At 36.2% G+C, this 13,717-nt stretch overlaps 1 long non-coding RNA gene across 1 annotated transcript in view; it reads right to left on the bottom strand.

Moving 5' to 3' along the window:
- LOC123588253 overlaps nucleotides 1-13,471 on the bottom strand; it is a 125,365-nt gene extending 111,894 nt beyond the window's left edge. Inside the window, exon 1 of the long non-coding RNA XR_006707776.1 lies at nucleotides 13,328-13,471. This is a non-coding gene — a long non-coding RNA (uncharacterized LOC123588253). The remainder of the gene's footprint in view (nucleotides 1-13,327) is intronic.
- Between the last annotated feature and the right edge of the window lie 246 nt (nucleotides 13,472-13,717).

Raw genomic sequence — 13,717 nt, 5'->3', positions numbered from 1 at the left:
AATAAAGAACCTATAAAATAAAGAATATATAAAATAACAATCTATAACTAGTTACTTCAGGAGAAAGGAAGGAAAATATATAATCTTTAATTACCATTTTATTGAATTCAATAGCTTTTCTATTAAAATTTTTTTAATGTTCACTTTTGAGAGAGAGAGAGAGAGAGAGCAGGAGAGGGGCAGAGAGAGAGGAAGACACAGAATCTGAAGCAGGCATCAGGCTCTGAGCTGTCAGCACAGAGCCTGAAGCAGGGCTCAAACTCGTGAAACGCCAGATCATGATTTGAGCCAAAGTTGGACACAACAGAATGAGCCACTCAGGCACCCAAGTAGCCTTTTTTAAAAGTTTTTATTTTAGGGACACCTAAGTGGCTCAGTCGGTTGAGTGTCAGACTCTCGATTTCAGCTCGAGTTGTCATCTCACAGCTCATGAGATCGAGCCCGGGTGAGGCTCTGTGCTGACAGCATGGAGCCTGCTTGGCTTGCTCTCTCTCTCCCTCTTTCTCTACCCCTCCCTCAATTGCACTCTCTCTCTCTCAAAATAAATAAACTTAAAAAAAAAACATTTTTTAAGTTTTAATTCCCAGTTAGCATAGAGTGTTTTATTAGCTTCAAGTTTATAATAGTCAACACTTCCATACGTCACCCTGTGCTCATCATGACAAGTTCACTCTTTAATCCCCATCACCTATTTAACTCATCTCCCCCATCCACCTCCCCTCTGGTTACTATCAGTTTGTTCTCTATAATTAAGAGTCTCGTCTTGATTTGTCTCTTTTTTTTCCCCATTGCCTGTTTTTTAAATTCCACATATTAGTCAATTCATATGGTAGGGGTCTTTCTCTGAATGACTTATTTTGCTTAGCATTATAATCTCTAGCTCCATCCATGTTGTTGCAAATGGCAAGGTTTCATTCTTTTTATGGCTGAATAATGTTCCACTGCATACACACCACATCTTCTTTATCTATTCATCAATCAATGGACACTTGGGCGGCTTCCATACCTTGGCTATTGTAAATAATGCTGCTATAGGCATAGGGGTGCACGGGTTCCTTTGAGCTAGTGTTCTTGTCTTCTTTGGGTAAACACCTACTTGTACAATTGCTGTATTGTAAGGTAGTTCTATGTTTTAACTTTTTGAGGAACATCCATACTTTCACAGTGGCTACACAACTTTGCATCCCACCAACAGTGCACAAGTGTTCCATTTTCTGCATATTTGTTGTTTCTTGTATTGTTGATTTTGGCCATACTGACAGGTGTGAGGGGATATCTCGTAGTTTTGATTTGTATTTCCCTGATAAGTGACGATGAGCACCTTTTCATGTGTCTTTTGGCCATCTGTATGCCTTCTTTGGAGTAAAGACTGTTCATGACTTCTGCCCATGTTTTAATTGGATTGTTTTTTGAGGGTTGAGTTTTATATTTTCTCTATATATTTTGGATACTAACCTTTTGTCACATATGCCATTTGAAAATACCTTCTCTCATTCTGTCGGTTGCCCTTTAGTTTTGTTGCTTGTTTCCTTTGCTATGCAGAAGATTTTTATTTTGATGTAGTCCCAATAGTTTATTTTTGCTTGTTTCCCTTGCCTCAGTAGACATATCTAGAAAGAAAAGTTGCTTTGGCCAATATCAAAGAAATTATTGCCTGTGTTCTCTTCTAGGATTTTAATTTTTTTTTGGTTTCCGGGCTTACATTTAGGTCTTTCAATCATTCTGGGTTTATTTTTGTGTCTGGTGTAAGAAAGTGGTCCAGTTTAGTTCTTTTGCATGTTGTTGTCCAGTTTGTGGAAGAGACTATCTTTTTCCCATTGGATATTCTTAACTGCTTTGCCAAAGATTGATTGACCACATAATTATGAGTTTATTTCTGGATTTTCTATTCTGTTCCCTTGATATTTAATAGCCTTTTTGAATATACTCTTATTAGTGGTTGTATTAATATGTGTTAAGCATTATATATTAAATATGATAGGTATTAAGTATATATTCACATATGTATATAATATTTTTGGTAGTGAAAATGGTATAAAGTGGATTCTGAATATATTTGAAGGTAAAGTTGACAAAGTATGGCAATGGATTGGATGTGTGTATGAGAGAAAGCAAGGAGTAAAGATTGATTTCAAAGACTAGAGGAAAGGCATTATTACTATTAACTGAGATAGGAAATATATATTTTTGTCTGTTTTTGGCAATTTTCCTCCATTGACTTGTACCTAGATATTAAAATGGAGTATTACATAAGGAGGCATTAAATAAATATTGGTTGAATGAACAAAAATATGAGAGACATTTAAAACTTTACATAAAGATCATCAGTATATTACGAAATGTATTTACATAGTGTTTTTGCTGACAAAAATCAAAGAAAAGACCCTGCCATTTTCCATTAATTACCACCTGACTTCTAGTTACTGAATATTTTTCATACATGAATAAAAAGTATTACCTTCTAGGACAGATATGAGATTTTCCCTCAATTAAAGGCCTAGGTCAAAGAAATCTATTTTCCTAGAGGTCAAAAATATTAAAGGTCCTCAGAAACCATCATGAGTAGAATTAATTAATTCACGATAGCCCATTTTAAATACAGCTTCCTGACACAAAGGGATCATATCCATGCTACAATAAAAGTTACTTTTGAAAGGGAAGTTCAAAAGAAATTACTGAATATTTGTATTCCTTATTTAAGAGAACTATCCAGTTCGCCAAAGAAATCAAGAAAGCTGAACTGATAAATTTTCTAATGATCAAAAACTTAGCTTCCTTAAAGATAGTTTGCCAACAACTTTCATAGAAGGTAAGTCATCTTAATTTAAAATTGAAAACTTAAAGTGTTTTCCAAATGATTTCTCACTACAGGAAAACATTTAAATTACTTTTCTACGCGAAGGATGGATCCTACATACTTGGTTCCCTGCTGATGAAGAATGTGGGCATGGTAGACACCAGCTGCTTTGGTGACATGATTCTTCATCAGTAATAACTAATCATAGGTGAAAGGACATTTATCTAGTGGCATGTGAAAAAGGACTACTGCTTCACCTAAAGAGAAGCCTACTTTCAGTTACTGTAACATATAAGTAGCTTTCTGGCTCTCAAATATTCCTTTAGAAAACACCAGTAGTAGATAGAAATCACATTTTTATGGATTTTTGTTTGACTTGCTTATGCCTTTGTTCTTCAATTGTTTTCCTTTGGTTAACTTTTTAAAATTCAGATTAAGGGGGTTATGAGTTTCGACTAGTGGGAATTATCCTAATTGTATTTACGTTATCATGCTATAGGAATTACAACACATGCACTTCTACAATTTGAAACTGATAGGATTGTAATAAAGGCTGACACTGTCACATGGCCAGTTTTTTTATAAAACCTTTTTTAAAAATGTTTATTCATTTTCTGAGAGAGAGAGAGAAAGTGGGGAGGGGCAGAGAGAGGGAGACACAGAATCAGAAGCAGTCTTCTGGCTCTGAGCTGTCAGCACAGAGCCCGATGCGGGGCTCGAACTCATGAACCACAAGATGACACCCTGGTCGAAGTCAGACACTTAACTGACTGAGCCACTCAGGTGCCCCTATGGCCAGTTTTTAAACTGATAGTTCCACTAATCCATCACAGAATATTCTTGAAGAGTCTGAGGAAATTAGAGCTTTGCAGTTAACAATTGTATAAATGCTCATCGGGTATTTTGCCCATAGTTTTTCAAATTCATCAATGACTGCCCCAATATCAGGCCCTGTAGATTTGGCTTCATGCCCCATCAAAATTATCTACTTTTCAAGAAAGTCAAATGTTACCAGTCAAACTGATGTTAGGATATCTAGAAATGTTTTAGACAGGAAATAAAAATTATAATTATGCTTAACATTCAGACTATTTGGTCTCCAAAAACTTTGGAAAAAATTATTAATGATAGGTAACAATAAATTTCCTTAAAATTCAATGTCAAATTGTGGACAAATTAGCAAAAACATGAGATTTTCCTTTGTTATAAATGCTTATGGCCAGGTATGGAGAACAGTTTCCACTTGTAGGGAGGTGACCTATGGAGTCAGCTGGCCCTGATCTAAATCTGGCTCTCTACTGACAAGCTTTGGATCACTCATTCTTCCTCCTCAATTTTCTCCTTTATAAAATGGAAACAGTAAAAGAGCAATGTCTTCTTCAGATTTTGAGGAGCAAATAATACTTTAAAAATTCTTAACATAGAGTAAAAGAGATGGTAATCACTCAACATATACGGGGCAAAAATGAAAAAATAAAAAGTGAATGTGCACTATAATTTCAGCTGAAAAATACCAACATGAATACTTGTTCAACAAATAAGACTCTGTGTCTGTTCTCAAGATGCCCGGTGGACATTAAACTAATATGTGTTATCACTTAAGAGCAGAAAGGGGATTTAGAAATAGAGGAGCCTTTCTGTACGATTTGTAAATAAAGCAGAAGAAATTATAGAGTTTACCCAAGTGGGGGAAAGATTTAGCTAAGGAAGGCTCTCCACTTATTTACAAGAAAGTTAAGAGAGTGGTTTAATGATCTTCTTGTTTCACGGTGAAGTCTAGAACCAAAGTTTCTTCCTTGTCATGACAGTGTTTTTAATTTTTTCTTCTTCCCAAGCCCTATTACCTCAAATCTAATTCTGAACTAAGTAATTTTTTAAAAGAATAGGTTAGTCTCTAGGAATTTATTCAGAAGATCGTGTTATGTAAAATGGAATGAAGAAGAAAGAAATTCTAATCCAAAGAATTCACTACAATTGTACGCATCCAGTATACATTTTAAGGTAGTCTTTATCTATAGTCCTCTCCAACATAAGCAATCCCAAGCTACATTATGGTATAAACAATTTTGTCACTTGGTTATTCTAAAGAAAGTACTGCTTCTCCCTTCAAAAAAAACAAAAACAAAAACAAACCTTACCATATGTCTATACAAGCAGTTGCTCAAAAAGCATTAAAAAATCAAGTTATTTATAGATTAGTAATAAGTCACTTTATATAATAAGAAATTCATATTTAAATGTCGAAATAATTTTGTACAAAAAGAACAGACACAGCAAAAGCCTAAATTCACAGAAATTCTGCTAGATTGCATATTATCAACACTGACTAAAGAAGAATCCAATAAAAGTCAAATGGATTCACAATTCTCCGTAACTGGCCAACAATCCACTGACAAGATCTGCAGAGCTGGGATCTGAGTTACGTCAGAAGAAGCTGACATGGCGATCCATACATCAGCTCAGCAAACAGTTTAGAAAACACTCAATGAACTTTCACTCTGTGAGAGGTACACACCTGTGAACTGGAATTTAAAGATCACTGGCTATTCACTAAAACATGTTGGTCTTAGTCCTACACACAACTAGACTAGATTTCCCAGCTTCCCTTGAAGTTAGCTGCAGTCATGTGACTGTATTTTAGTCAATCATTTTCCGTGGGAGTGTTTCCAACCACTCTCATACTTGGTCTTAAAGCCCTTCTACACACAGTCTTCTATCTTCTGTCAAATGGAAGCAAAAAACAAAAGCGAGGCCCTAGGAACAGGTTCTCAAGACGTCTTCCCATTATTACTTTTCCCAAGGGATGGTTTTAGACTTGTTCTTTTCATAATCCTTACCGTAAAATTGTAATACCATGAAAATACTGTGCTATATATCTGTTTACATACTGTGGTCCTTTGGAGGACCACAGACTATTATAATACCTAAAATTGTTGTCATTCCTGCCCCTTCCCCCACCCCTACCACCCCCCAAAGAAAAGAAAACTCATAATTTTTACCCCCTTGGATGATATGGCTCATATTGAGAATGCATGCCCTACGGAGTCATAAAAAGATAAATGGAAGGTGTCAGGGGTCAATTTAGATGGCTTTAAGAACACAACATAAATTCCAATATGCTGACCCATTGTACATTTTGGGTCCAATATGTTATAACAATTTAGGCTATCCTAAGTAATACGAAGGTCTTAAAAATGTATTCATACAAAATGCAATAGTATACTTTGCCTGCTTAGCTAAAGAATCCAACAGTTGGTAAAAATTGATAACAAACACTAAAATCCTTTGTATACAAAACAAAAAATAAAGAATTTCACTAGATAATAGTGACTTACAGATCATATTTCCCTTTGAAAGATAAAGGCTGACCACAGTATCAACAGACTATTTATCCATTCAATCACAGAACTCCCTTCAAAACAAACATAAGATGGGGGGGGGTGGTAATGAGGGGCTTAATTATTGCCCAATAATCGCAGTAAGCTCACTGTCCTCAGAGCTCTCTATAAAGCCATTCCCTTCACAGGATCTACAAAGACTGGGTATTTCTTACTTTATATACATCGTCTAAAATGTGGTAGTGAAAATATTCTGCTGTCTGAAAAGTCCACTTTGTGTTTCTGCAAAAAAATACAGAAACCTATCAAAAGGAGATTAATTTAGAATCTTTTAAGTTCATGTTTTAGTTTTGATCAAAAAATAACTGCATCATTTTCTGTAGATTATATAAATGCAAAGTAACATAATTATTTTAAAATTTTAAATTAAGCAGTATGTTATAAACACAATGAATGCTGCCTGAATACACTGCCTTCTGATATAATTATGTAATGAAATATTACATAATTGTATTACATAATTGTATTAGTTTCAACAATTAAATTTTTGTTAATGAACATTTTCTACCAATTGTTTTCATTTTTCAAATATATAGACACCTGAAGAGTCAGCTGAAATTCTCTCAACTAATGATAATTTATGGCATTCTTTCAATTGGTACATTAGTGTAGCAGATTATCTAATTCATTCATTATAGCTTCACGAGTGTGACAAATATTCAGCTTAATAGTATACATCACTTAAGGGTGCAAATTTATTGTATACAAGTGATTCTTTGACTTCCTGAGTCTACAGAAGTGGTGGTAAATTAAAATAAGCCCAAGAAAAATCTCTGCCAAGAATTTACATTATGTCTAAGAAAACAGATACACTCAAAAACAAATTGTAAAACCTACTTTAAATTCTAAGGTGGCCAAATTATTGAAATGTAAAAATAAAATAAAACCCTGAAATTACTGATCATGCCTTGAAGTGAAATATGTGGTATAAAGTAAAGATCAGAATAATTGGAGAATTCTCTAGTAGCTTAAATCGAATAAACCTTTCAAATAAATCACTTGCTCATTAGTAAAAAAAAATGTTTGTCTTACGTGTGTATATAGTTGCTATTGTGATGCTGTGTTTTCTATAAATTTCTTGACATGGCACCTGATTAGTATTCACTTTTTAAATTAAAAATTTCTTTAATGCTTATTTATTTTTAGAGAGAGAGAGACAGAACATGAGCAGGGGAGAGGGGGAGGGAGAGGGAATATCCCAGGCAGGCTCTGCCCTGCCAGCACAGAGCCCAAAGTGGGGCTCAATCTCAGGAACTGTGAGATCATGACCTGAGCCAAAATCAAGAGTCTGACACTCGAGCAGCTGAGCCACTCAGGCATCCCTAATATTCACTTTTTAACCAGACTTTACTAATGTAATGACCCTAAATTTAACCAAAGATCCATTTGTGGGACAGAAAATTAAGGTAACCATCCAAAACTTACATTCTGACAATTTTCAAAGAAAATCCTTCCATTGGTACTAACATTTTTGACCCTTAACATTTATTTAAACAATTTGGCAGTTCTGGCAGGCAGCTCAAATGTTGTCTTCATATTGATTAAAAAAGTCATTGCCCAGTAGACACAGTAGCCCAGAGCCCATGATATGAGGAACTTAGCACATCCTTAATTTCAGCGCCATCTTTCTCTGGCTTAGGTTTCTAATCTGCATGACCACATCACTGGTGTACAACAATGTCATTCACTGATTTTCCTTGTGACATCTACTATTAATGATTTATTGTATATTAAACTATAAGGAGAATAAGTCAATGAGATTTGCTTTTACTAGTATCCTGAGAACTGTGATAAGGAATAGCCTATAAAAACATCCATATACCTCTCACATACTTCTACGTCACAGAAATGTGAAAGTATCTGGAACCCTTTACAAATTGCCTTGCCCTATGTTTGCTTGTAGATCTTTTGCAAGATCTGTGTGATGATCAAATTCAGTCCTAGGAAACTTGGGATGACAAAGAAATGAAGGAAGAACGAAATGAAAAACTACAAGCCCAAACAAAAACTTAATGTTGGTCTAGAAAGTAACACAATTTCTCTTTTGATTCATAGGGTCATGTGGTAATTATAGTTACAAATTTTATCACAAAAATATTAAACATAGGGTAGATATGGTGATTTTTAGGTATGGGACACACACACACACACACACACACACACACACACACACACACACAATGTGTTCACATTTACTAGCCAAATTATGTCCCAATACTTTAACTGCACTTGGTCTAGCAAAGGTAGTCCTCCCCCAATTTTTTTTAACAGATTATCAGAAACTCATTCTCTAAAATACTTAGAAGCTATTGAGAAAGTTGATGCTTGTAATTTTCAAATCAAATTAAGTCAGTGAGATAGAGTCATTAACTTCCAGAAATTTTTAAGCAAGATGAAAAGTTGCCTTAGTAGAATTTAAAGTTGAAATAGCAACTGTTTTCATTGCTTAGCAAACTCAGGTTTCTCGGTGCTCCTGCCTCACTGAGGAAAACCGAAGCTTTGGAGCCTCCACCAGCAGGGGCTTCCATAAAAGCCACTTTCCTTCCTCAGTAAAACCAATGCAAAGGCAGTCTCTTGGAAAACTGATACTTCTGTAAAGTGGAAAACTCAGCAGAAGGATGAAATTGTTCCATTTCAGGTAGAAAACTCTTTACACAGCCTTTCCATCCATTTGGTCAGAATTGAAGTTTTTAGCCTTATGAGACACTGAAGGGTGAAATTAAGGCTTTACTAGCTTTGACACCCCTGCTGTGTGGAATTTGGGAGAGAAAAGGCCTCTGTCAGGTCACGTTTTCTACTCAAATTATCAGATTTCCGCTCCACTCCCACAAAATTGACAATGAATTTTCAGTGTCTTTCATATCTCTCATAGGTATGAAAAATCTATAATCTTAAGCACTAACCTTTAGTTGTGATGATTTAAGATATATTTGATTAAGCCCAAATAACTCATTGAACACAAATTCTTATTCTTCCAGCTGATCTGCTTCTTTGATCCAATACATACACCTGTTCTGTCAGTCCCTCATGACTTTCCAGCCTGTCACTGGATAATCTCTGCCACTTCTCTTACCATTGAGTTTAAGTGCCAACATCCACCATTTCATCTTTCTTACCCTACAATAATCCATTGTTCCTCTCTATCCAAAATCCACCTCCCAGAAGAGCATCAGTCTTACTCTTGATGGGAAAAGATTCCTGCCCCAGCATACATCTGGCCTTCCTCCCATCTTACTGCAATAGAAAAGGTGACCCCATCCTATCCTAACCAACTCAACGATCTACATTCAGAAAATCTGGTTGTATCCTTTCTGCCCTATAATTTCCAACTCTACCTTTCTACTCATCAGCATTAAAAAGGCTCATGTTTCTAACAAAAAAAATTACTATTAGACTATTTCTCTGGTTTTTAAATTTCACAATCCAATATCTCAACAAAGTAATCTATAATAGTTTCTTCCATTTCTTCAGCTTCCACTCCAATCCTTATTCCATTCCCATCTAACTTCTGCCCATTGCTTCTCTGAGACATTAGCAACTGAGGTCACAGTCAACTCCAAAGTCATACATCCAAAGTATGGCTTTTATTCCCCAGACGACCTCTCGGGAGCACTTGACAGAGGTGCTCACTTCATCCTCCTGAAATCAGTGTTTTCCAAGCAGCATCACTTTCTGTTTTCCTCCAATTTATTCTGATGCTTCCTCTTAGGGTCCTTCCCTAACTACTCATCACGTACCATTTATGATCAGTACCGATCTCTTATTTTGTTCTTTCTCCACTGTCGGTTAACATTTTCACCTCCTCATACAACTGAGTATCAGCTGTGGGTCCAAGATCCTGAAACCCATACTTTTAATCCAGACAATTCTTCTGATGTCTAGGCCCATATGATTCTCATGATCATGACTTAATGACTGAAATGTTTTGAGCCCTTACTATGTGCTAACCTTGAGGGTGATCACCCTAACTGCAGCACTTAATCCTCATGAATGCCCCGTAAGGTAACTGCTATTATAATCACCACTTCACAAATGAGAAAAAGGAGGCTTAGATCATCAGAGAGGTGCTCAAGTTCCCAGAGTTAGCAGGTAGGCGAGCCAGAATTCAAATGGAGTTACCTAACTGCTCACTCATTATCGGCAAATGAGACGTTTGGTGCGCTCCAAAGCAAATGCCTGAAAAAGATTTCAAGAAGGACCTGATTCTCCCCTCCCCCTACTCCCTCTGAAAAATCCACTGATGTCCACTTTTCACCTTGACACACTTCTAACCCTTTGATTATCTGTGGTTGTGTAAGGCCCCTGTTGTCCAGCGGGTTTTACCAGCGATTAGGGCATTTTCTGTCTTGGTCATTAGAGCATCCCCAGGGACAGGGGAAATGCTTGGTATCATTTCACTTTCAAAGATATCCAGTTAACTGATGGATTAACTGCATTAACTATTGAGTTCAATCATGTAATTAGATCTCTTGTTGTCAATGTCATTTCTGAGAACTAACAGGCCACTTCTCAGGCAGGGATTCTGCTGATGAAATGTGTTCTCATCAACAGGATAAAACAGACCAGTTATATGAAGAAAGGAAGCAGGGGAGGTAAAAACTATGGAGTATTAGCAGCTACACCCCATTAGGCAGAGACTAAGTCTCTCTCATTCACAGTGTATCTTTGGTGCCTACCAGAGTGCTCTTGCATCATAAGTGTTCACAGATATTTGTTGAATAAATAAGTGAATGCTTAAATAGAATGGAACAACTTTCATGCATCACACACCATCAATATGTTATATAAATGATTTCTTCATTATAAATTATCTCATTTATATTTCTATGAGCAGTTTCAATCAAGCATCTGGGACTTCGTGAGGTTTAAAAATGTATCCAGATTCTGAAACCAATAGATGTCTGATTCTGAAGTCCACACTTCTTTTCCTGCACCATACTGTTATCCTTTACACATGCTGAGTTCATTTTTCTTAGACTCAAATATTTCCAGGTAGTACAAACAATTGAAGTTTTAGACAAATTATAACCTTTGACTCATTTATTGTATGAGCTTTGTATAAGCCATTGGCAGGAGAATATTGTTTGACCTGTGAAAAGCTTGAAGAACAAGCTAAAATTTAATATTGTCCTGATTCATTTGCACTTGATGTTTCAAATTTTGCTTAAGGTAATAATTTGTAATTTTCAATTTAGAAGGGTCCATGCTGCACTTTCATTAATAAATATAATCCATGAAGAAAAGTAATGAGCGCAAATTAAACTTGAATAAACCTTGGAAGGAAAATCATGTCAAAAGAGAATTGCATCTTAAAACAGATATGCAAAAAAGGCAGTGCCACAAAATCATTCATTACATAATGAAGTTTAATAATAATAGTCATTTATGGAAATTATGACAATCATAGTCATTATGGAAATATTTTAACAATACCTTTGGTATTCATGACTTAATGTATGTGAAATAACACTCAATTACTAACTTTAAATCAATTGAACAATTATGTCTATTGGAGTTATTCTAAAAGTGAATTATATTCTTTCTAGCTCCTATCTCCATTAAAATTATATTTTTTTATTTATATTACTAGATACAAGAGCAAGTCAAAGAAATAATAAAAAACTTTAAATCTTGCCTTAATGCAGGTTTTATAAATAATTATAGGTATTTGATCTCATAATCTACTTTATCATTGCTGGTCTAAAGAAATAATAGATACTTTATTTATTAATGTTTATTTATTCTTGAGAGAGAGAGACAGAGCATGAGTGGGGGAGGGGCAGAGAGAGAGGGAGACACAGAATCCGAAGCAGGCTCCAGACCCTGCGCTGTAGGTACAGAGCCCCACGTGGGGCTCAAACTCACGGACCATGAGGTCATGACCTGAGCCGAAGTCAGAAGCTTAACCAACTGAGCCACCCAGGCTCCCTAAGAAATAACAGATGTTTTAAAAGCCAGAATTCCTGATTAATATGAAATTATAAATATTGGCACCATATTTAATTACACAGTTAAAAAAATTTTTTTAATGTTTACATTTTGGGGCTCCTGAGTGGCTCAGTCAATTGAGCATCTGAGTCTTGATTTCAGCTCAGGTCATGATCTCGCAGTTTATGAGTTTGAGCCCCACGTCGGACTCTGCACTCAGTGTGCAGAGCCTGCTTGGAACTCTCTCCGCCCTTCCTGTGTGTTCTCTGTCTCTCTCTCTCAAAATAAATTAAATAAACTTTAAAAAAAGTTTACATTTTCTCTTAGTTCCCTTTCCAGGTTGATTTTGAAAATTTCATTGTCCTTACATATTTAAAAGACAACCTATATTGTTATAGCCATTATTATAATGTCCGATATTTAAAGGCTATGAAGTTTTGTGCATTAACTTTCTCACCAAATGTTAGCAAAAACTGTGATATATCCATCTTGGTTTTCTTTTCATCCTGATATTTTATCCAGTTTTAACAATGTTCTGCTAAATTATTATTCCTGTCAGAGGAAACTCTGAAATTCATTTATTTTTTAATTTTTTAAAGTTTATTTATTTTTGAGAAAGAGAGAGAGAGAGAGAGCGAGCGAGCAAGCCTGAGTGGGGGAGGAGCAGAGAGAGAGGGAGACCCAGAATCCGAAGCAGGCTCCAGGCTCTGAGCCGTCAGCACAGAGCACCACCTGGGGCTCGAACCCACGAACTAGGAGATCATGTCCTGAGCTGAAGTCGGACCCTTGACTGACAGAGCCACCCAGGCACCCCTTTAAAATTCATTTATAAATGTAATATCGATTAGAATATTTCTGTCTTAAATGGTTTATAAAAAGCAAAGAAGTGTGAAGAGGCTGGTGTTTTACGAATCCAGTCTTTAACAAAGTTCCCCTAGCTTTTGTGTAGATAATATACTACCAAAAACTGAATTATTAGATTGATTATAAGATACTAATTATAAGATACGAATCATCTGAATCAGTAACCAAATACAAATATAAATACAAGATGAAACAATGAACGCCACAGCCTGGGAAAGCACTGACACATAGTAAGCGCTAGGGAAACCAGAATAGAGAAATGCTATTAACATTTTAAAAAGGAGGAGGCTTTGTGGTCAGAAACATCCGGAATAAAAACGGAAATGAGGAAAGGGCTTACCTGATGCTCCGTTTTCTGATGTGAAGTTAGCTGTTCCCATCTCTGCTGCACCCCCCCCCCCCCTCGTGCAGGATGTGAGGAGGAGAGAAAAGGAATCAAAAGAGGAGAAAGCAGCTAGAGAAAGCTCACCTTAAAAGCGGGCTGGAGGGAGGAGGAGAAGGGAGAACTGCCTCATCAGTTCCTTTAAACGCCCAACTGCACCTGGTTTCCGGGGGTGCTTATGGGTCTACTGGTGGGCGTGGCATTGTACTTGTTAAAATCAAAGACAAGTGGAGAGTAGCCTTGAAAATTCCCGAAGCTAACAAAACCAGTACAGTCTCACGTACAAAGCTTAATTTAGCTTATTTTGCAAGACGAACTTTCATTTCCTGCTTATGCCTCATGAAACTG

This window comes from Leopardus geoffroyi, chromosome D3 (genome assembly GCF_018350155.1).
Source record: "Leopardus geoffroyi isolate Oge1 chromosome D3, O.geoffroyi_Oge1_pat1.0, whole genome shotgun sequence".
NCBI classification, from domain to species: domain Eukaryota; kingdom Metazoa; phylum Chordata; class Mammalia; order Carnivora; family Felidae; genus Leopardus; species Leopardus geoffroyi.
The sequence above is the reverse complement of the archived record's forward strand: the minus strand, read 5'-3'. Positions and strand labels throughout refer to the sequence as shown.